General features: G+C 42.4%; 1 protein-coding gene across 2 annotated transcripts in view; it reads right to left on the reverse strand.

Moving 5' to 3' along the window:
* RBM47 (RNA binding motif protein 47) overlaps positions 1–2,464 on the reverse strand; it is a 122,730-nt gene extending 120,266 nt beyond the window's left edge. For both annotated transcript variants that reach the window (XM_083165124.1, XM_083165064.1), the window contains exon 1: positions 1,940–2,464. The gene's annotated coding sequence lies outside the window, so the exon portion shown is untranslated. The remainder of the gene's footprint in view (positions 1–1,939) is intronic.
* Positions 2,465–7,667: the final 5,203 nt, after the last annotated feature.

Below are 7,667 nucleotides of genomic sequence, written 5' to 3' on the forward strand. Positions count from 1 at the left end.
CATGCCTTGAACAGGAATGATGTGGAAAGCACATATTTATATAATGAGGTATAATCAGGGCCGGCGCCACCACTAGGCAGCTCTAGGCATTTGCCTAGGGTGCCGGCCCCTGGAGGGTGCCAGTTTGCAGCAGGCAGAGGTGCCCGTGGAGGTGAGTGGCACCAGTGGTGAGTGGCACCGCAACTGCCCCCCTCCCTGTGGCCGCCTCCCTGCCCCTGGTATTACCTGACACCCCCACCCCCCGGGAAATGACCCGACAACCCCCTGCCAACCCCAAACCCACCCCCCGAACACTGTGGGGGCGGGTGAGCACTGGAGCGTGCTCCGCAATTACCCCCCTCCCTTACAGCGCCCGGGGGACGGGTGAGCACTGGAGCATGTGCCGTAGTCCCCGGCCTTACACCGGCACTGGGTATAATATAATGAGGTGTTTCATCTCTGATAATTCATACTGACAGATTCTTTAAAGCAGGCATGGGGAACCTTTGGCCCTCCAGCAGTTGTTGGACTACACATCCCAGCATGCCCTGCAACAGATTTAGCATGGCCAAATAGCAAAACTGTGGGCATGCTGGGATGTGTAATTCAAAAACAGCTGGAGGCGCCGAAGGTTCCCCAAGCCTGCTTTAAAGCATTGAGCAAACAAGGTTACTCTTTTGCATAGTAACAGGTGCTTTAGAGGACCCGTCTGTCTGTTCTGCATAGTGAAATATATGCACCTGTCCTGCCCATCTCCCCATCATTTAATGCCCCTCAGATGCAAGTGTTACAGGCAGAGCTGTACAGCGGATATGAAGCATGTGTATAGTTTATACTGTATGTGCACCGAGTACAGTTGTAGAAACAGATGGTAGATACTACACACACAGTATGAGTAGTGAAGGGTTGTAATGACCTCAATAGGCTTCAGATGGCAAAATGTAAACTATCTAGCATTAGAAATATAACCATGTGACAACTGAATGTGATGCATTGAGTATAAAGCAAAAAAGGCATAACGTATAAGAACAGAGTAATGGAATGTCCAGTCCACAGATCTGCTGATGGACAGATGAATCAATGCAGGACCACAAACTATTCAGAATCTGGACATATGTTGGTTCTAAAGGGCCTAGGAATCCTGACATCAGCACATGTATTGCGTATCGGGTGGTGAACTGGACAGCAGCAAGCCGGCCCATGATTGGGTAATAATTTTATATTTAATTCTGGGATGAAATCATCAGCTTAGGTATCCTGAGCTCTGTTCTGTTGCTCAGATGCTTTGCGATAACTGTTATCATGAAGCCAGGGATTTAATATGGCGTTGTTACATAAATATGACCTTATATCGTTTGTATATAACCCACAAGTATGTATACAGAACAATAGAAGTCTTAATTCATCATTGATCACGTCTTAAAAAGTAGGGACAAGTCTGGGACCAACATTTCCAGCGAAAGAATAATTGTAACAGGTGGCGAGTAAACAAGTATGATAATAAAATTCCTGAAACTCATATTAAAATCTAACATATGTATGCCAGTTCTTCTAAAGACAAAATCAATTTCAATTTCAATTCAGCGTAAATATTAATGAACATTGCTATTAAAAAGTGCAAAACATATGGAAATTATATAGTGGCATTTTGTGGCTCATGTGTGTGTGTGCGTGTGTGTGTGTGTGTGTGTGTGTGTGTGTGTGTGTGTGTGTGTGTGTGTGTGTGTAGGGGGGGGGTCACAATATTACCATCTATCAATAGTTAGACTCCTTGCAGTTAAAACATTTTCTTCAAGTTAATTTTGAACAGTCACAAGGCAATACCAAAAAGAATATTTAACTTCCAGTATTATTTTAACTACCTAGTGAGCGACAAGAGAGTAACACCATCCTGCACGTTACTGATTATGGTCACTGGTATAATTTGTAATAACTAAGTGAACTTAAGGTCAAAACGTACCTGTTGTTGGTTTCTCTCCACCAGCCCAAGCTGTTTGCCTGTAACGCTCTGTGTAACTACTGCCAGGAGACGTTTCAGTGTGACTCAAAAACTACTGTATCTCCCACTTTCCCTTAGACTCTCAGGAGGAGCGCAGGGCACCTCCTGTCGTTAGTAGCAACAGAACTCCCCAGCCTCAACTCGCACTGCAGTCTTTGCCCTCTTCCCCTTATTTCTCCCTGAGCACTGGGAAATATGCACAGCAGAGAAAGTCACAATTAGCAAGTCCCCACTAATCTCAAATGCTCACTGCCCAAAAGCTGCACATTCCAATATTTTAAATAAGGGATCAGAAGCATAATACTTTTAATGCAAAGCCTGACTAGACACAAAACATTAAAGGTATGTGAGCCCTCCCAAGGCACACAAATACCCACGCTGCTTAAAGTTAAATAAAGGAAAAAGTAATATTCGCAGCGTAGCACAAAGGGTTGACTGGGGCTGTCTTATCAGTTTCACTCTGTTCACTCACAGTGCAAAGCCTGTCTCTAACTGGTATACTCCCTGATCTTAAACTCACCAAACCAGAATCTTACTCCCAACTAACACAAGCAACTTCCCGCACAACCAAACTGAAATTTTATCCTGCTCAGTGAGCTCTTACTGGCCATGGGCCAGTACAGCATTCCTCTCCAGATACCTTTACTACAATGGAAAAACTGGTCTTTTGCACGGTGTATTCATTTGGGTTCTCCTTAACTACTGATACAGAATAGCTGGGAGAGGCACTCCCACTTTGGAAAATCTGGGAGAGAGCAGATTCTTCTACGTATAGGAAAGACAGGTTTGTTTTGTCCTTTTTTTTTTTTCAGACACCTGTTTCATTTCTCCAATCTCAGGAACGATCAAACACCCACAATCTGTTCATCTGAGCTGAAACGGCATCTAAACACTTGACCGCGAAAGCCTGTCATATTAAGTAATGCTTACACAGGTGGTGCAGCCAGAATTGATTAAACCTTCTAATATTGACAAGCGTAGATCAGCGGTCAATAGCAATCAATCGTGCTAACTATCACTTTATAGAGAGTTCTAAATAAACCGTAGCTAGGATCTGATTGGTTTCCATGAGCAACGCCTCCGCTTCTTTTTTTAAAAGGTTTGATCAATTTTCTTTTGATATATGTCAGTTGCACTGAGAACACCTTGAAACACGTGTAATAGTAGCACTTTAATTAAGATAGGAAATAGAGACAGCGAGAGAGAAAAAGAAGTGAAGAGAGCAGGAGAGAGAGAGAGAGGAGAGGAGAAGAGAGAGAGAACAGTAGACAAAACCAGTTTTGCTGCAGCCAAGCCTCTTTTTAACCTTGCCCTGTTCTGTGCTGTACACCCGTCGCACCTCACCAACACAATAAAGGCATGCAGATATCTGTCACGGGTTAATGAAGTCACAAATCTCATGGTGTACTTAAGTAGAACACACACAGTTTACAGTAAACACTGTCGGTTATTGGGTGACATAGCGGGTGAGCACACAAGAAGACACCTAAAACAAACCTACTTGCAGGATAATATTCTGATTACAGGGTATCATTGAGCTTAATGCTGCTCTCGGTCACTCCTTGGTTTCTTGCATAGAACGATAAGGTTTGTCCACATAGACATAATAAGCGGATAAAGCGTAAGAGGATAAAAAAACAAAAAAGCTAATAATATGAGCTTACAGACAATGCACATTTCAATAAGTGGTTTCTTCTTCACCAAGTGAAGTTTTCCATAAAGGTAAGTGTGAGGTCAATCATTTGAACCAGGGCCGGCTCGAGAGATGCTCCATAGGAGCGGCTGCACTGGGCGCCGACTCCTAAGGGCAGCCTCAGTCAGGGATGGTTACGGTGGTACCTGGGCAGCATGGGGTCCGAGCTGCGTGAAGCGCCCGGGGTCTGTGGGTGTAGCAGCAGAGCAGGCAGTCCGCAGTGTTCGGGAGCACTAAGTGAGCGGACACTGCGGACAGCAGCGGGAGAATTTGAAAATTCAAAAGATAGGCCGGCCGCTGATTGACTGAGAGAGAGAGAGTCAATCAGCAGGGGGGGGGGGGGGGGCTTAGATATTTCACTCGGGGTGCTGGAGCCGGCCCTGATTAGAACAGTTATATGTACTGTACTGATGTTAAGAGTTAGCAGGGCCAGATTGGGAACAAAAAGTGGCCCTAGAAAAGTTTCTAGAAGTGGCCTCATGTGGGAGGCACAAAAGTAAATGTAGGTGGAGCCAACATCAAAGTAGGCTAGATTTATACAACACTACACCTGTGTGGAAGCCGATGGTTTCAATATGCTTGGCAGTCTAGTGGCCCCCCCAGACCTTTAAATTGAATTGACAAGCCACAGACCTCCACCTTTCATATAATACCCCAACTCCACCCACTGAGACTGAACAGAGACACCATTATCCTCTATCAATCTGAAAAAAATTAATTACCATAATCCCCTGAATATCAACAATATCACACCACTCCCCCAGTGGAGCCCAGAAGCACCCCAATAATTGTTACACCCCCCCCCCCCCCGGATAGCAGCCACTCGTATCCCTTTAACAAATGTTACAATGGATAAAGATGAGCGCCCGATTTAGATGAGAATTTGCAGCATTGGGTGCTATATGAACTGGAAAAGGGAAATAGGATGGGAACGGGTATACTACTTTGGATAGGGCTACATCATCCAAAACAAAAGTCAATGGCTGGCAGGAGGCCTGAATGGTCCCTCGGGCCAACCGGGAATCTTCCTTGTAGAGTCTATGGCCAATCCGCCCCAAGTTACACGAGCTAAACTGTGCACACATGAAGGAGGCATTTATTTTAAAAATATTTTATATGCACTTGTCATTAATACTGGCGGCACTTAAGATTTACCTGATTTCAGGCATTACGTTACAGTACTTCTATGGATAACCCAGGGGCTGGCAATGGCGGCATACAGAGCAATAATACACGTAAAGCTTAATCACATGACAGATGGGTAGAGATTTTGTACAGTAATTGCCCTTTGATATTACAGATTAGTTTTAGAAGTTGTTATGATGGCACCTGTCAATCACTGACGTTAGCTCTCCACCCGACTGCATCATCGGTACATTAGCATGGGAACACCCAGCGTCCCTTCACTGACGCCCCCCGCCCACACTGCTAGGTGCGAATGGGATGGTTAACAAGCAGTTTTCAGCTCTTGCTCGCACCAAGCGGCTGCATATGTGCATAAAAGTATATGCACATGCGCAGTCGCGAAACATTGCTCCCCTGTGTCATTACGCCAGGGATCAACCAGAATAATGTCCTTTATTTTATACACTGATTTACGGGTTAGGTGATTGTTATTTCCAAAACTGGGTGACCAGGATTTAAGTAAATTTGTTAAATATAATCTACCTACAAAATACTGCGCTGTATATACAGCAATCGAGCTAAAAAATTATTTCAAGTTCTTAAACCCCATTAAAACAGAATAGATATGGTTATAAAGCAAGTAAATATGGGAAGATGCTTTAGGGTAATTCCACTGGTAATAGAATCACCTTTTCACAGTGATAAACTCTATTCATTACACAACTGTCACCTCTATTGTTATCAAATGATCATAGCCCAAAAGCAGTGGCAAACACAGGATTTTTAGAGGGGGGTTTCCAAATGTAATACAAAATCTCCTACTATGCAGTGCATTATATATATGGGAGTCTGGGGGAGTGGTAAACGACCTGAAAATTGGTATTTTTATACACTGGATACTATATGGAATACAGTATTAATATTTAACAGTACAGATGGTCTATAGTATAGGCGGTTTCAAACATTTAAATAAGATAAGTGGTCAGGAAAAGGTTAAACATATTATAATAAATAAATACACAAACATAATAGAACCAGTACTGCACTTTCTAAGCTCACAATCTCCCACTTCATGGTAAGGTTCCTGTTTCTTCCTCCTGGCAGCTACTCTCTGGTCCATTGATGTTTGAGGCCTCAGATCCACAATACAGTAAATGTGGTAGAAGAAGCTGGTACACTGGACATGTGCAGCAGCTCTGTCCCTTACACTGCATGATGTGGTGGCAGCTCTATTGATCATATTATATACCAGTGCTATGTCATAATTTTAGTCACTGGCCAAGAGGAGGGGGGTCTCTGGGCAACCAGAAACACCCCCCCCCCCCCTTGCGTTTTCCTATGAAAAGCCCACAATAAACCAATTGTAAAATGCTTTTAAAATAGCTTGTGTTACCTTGCGTAATTTATTCTTGATAAAAAGTCAGAAATAGAATCACCATTCATTAGATGTGTGTGTGTACACAAAATTGATAAGCTTACAGAATTAAGGGGTTGATGTATCAAGCAGACAAAAGAGCAGAGAAATGGACTAGCGGAGAAGTTGCCCATAGCAACCATAGCTTTTGAGGTAGCATTAATGAAGTATATTCGATAAAATAATAGGTAGAAGCTGATTGGTTTCTATCGGCCACGTCTCCACTGTCCCCTTCTCCAGTCCTTTTACTTCTTTCTAGACCAACCCCATCTCTAGATTTTCTACATTTTACTACAAGTTAAAAACATTCTGGGGATGAATCTACATACATTTGAATACATCTACATAAATTTGAAAAAAGTATGACAACCAGTGTGACCTGGGCACGTTGTTTAATGAAATAATCGCCATGTTGTGGTAGCAGAATCAACAAATGGATAATGAGCATGGGACACTTTAGTATAGAACTGAATTTTCAGATAAAATCTTAAAATCCGAATAAATAATCAAACTTTTTTTCCAGTAACGAAATCATCTTTATTACCGTACGTTTTAATTTAAAATTACACAAATTTGGTGAGTATTGCCATATAAATATGCACAGCGTTATATGTCCAGTATATGCACAAAATGATGCACAAGATTGGACTGTACACCGACCACATGACTTCATCCAGGAATTGGAAATTAGGAGCCAATGCACCAATTTTACTTCAATCCGAACAGAATGTACAATGCAGACTGCTGCCTCTAATTTTAACCCTTTTAATTCACTTCATTAATACTTAAAAGAAAAAAAAAACATTCTCCCAAAATGAATGACAAATAGTATACAATATCTAGAATATAAAAAAATCATAACACATGACCCATAGACTCTCTCCATTAGACGACTATGAAAGATAATAGAGGGATGATTAAATATGATGGCACATAAGCAGCTAAATTGATGGGTGAGGTGTGGCAATTCATGGTGTATTTATCATGTGGATAACCGGAATTCTTATTTTGATGGACATACTGCTTGAGATGGGTTACAGGTGAAGCAATGGGCTTACTGTTAGTTTATTAAGCTATCAGTGGTAGGTTTCTTCCTGTTTGCATTGATGTGTAGCAGGTTATGTATTTACTATTGTTGTTCTTACCTGTTCCTGTTGTCTCTTTCTCATGGTTTGTTTCTTTTCTTTTAAGCTGTATATCTTTTGACTCTTCTTTACTGGTCTCCTGTCCACTTCCAATCTTGTACCCTGCTTCATTCCATCTGCTTCTTGAGTCCTGTCTCCTTCTCTTCTACCATCCTCCCTTATCCCCCCCCCCCCCCACACACACACACACACACACACACACACACCTCCATTATGTTGGACACACTACCAGAATTCCGAATATAGTAATTAAAGAACATAAAGAACAATTCAGAATGTGGGCACTGATTACTGTTATTGTTAAGCATTTTC

This window comes from Crinia signifera, chromosome 1, assembly GCF_055691185.1.
Source record: "Crinia signifera chromosome 1, ASM5569118v1, whole genome shotgun sequence".
Taxonomy (NCBI): Eukaryota; Metazoa; Chordata; class Amphibia; order Anura; family Myobatrachidae; genus Crinia; species Crinia signifera.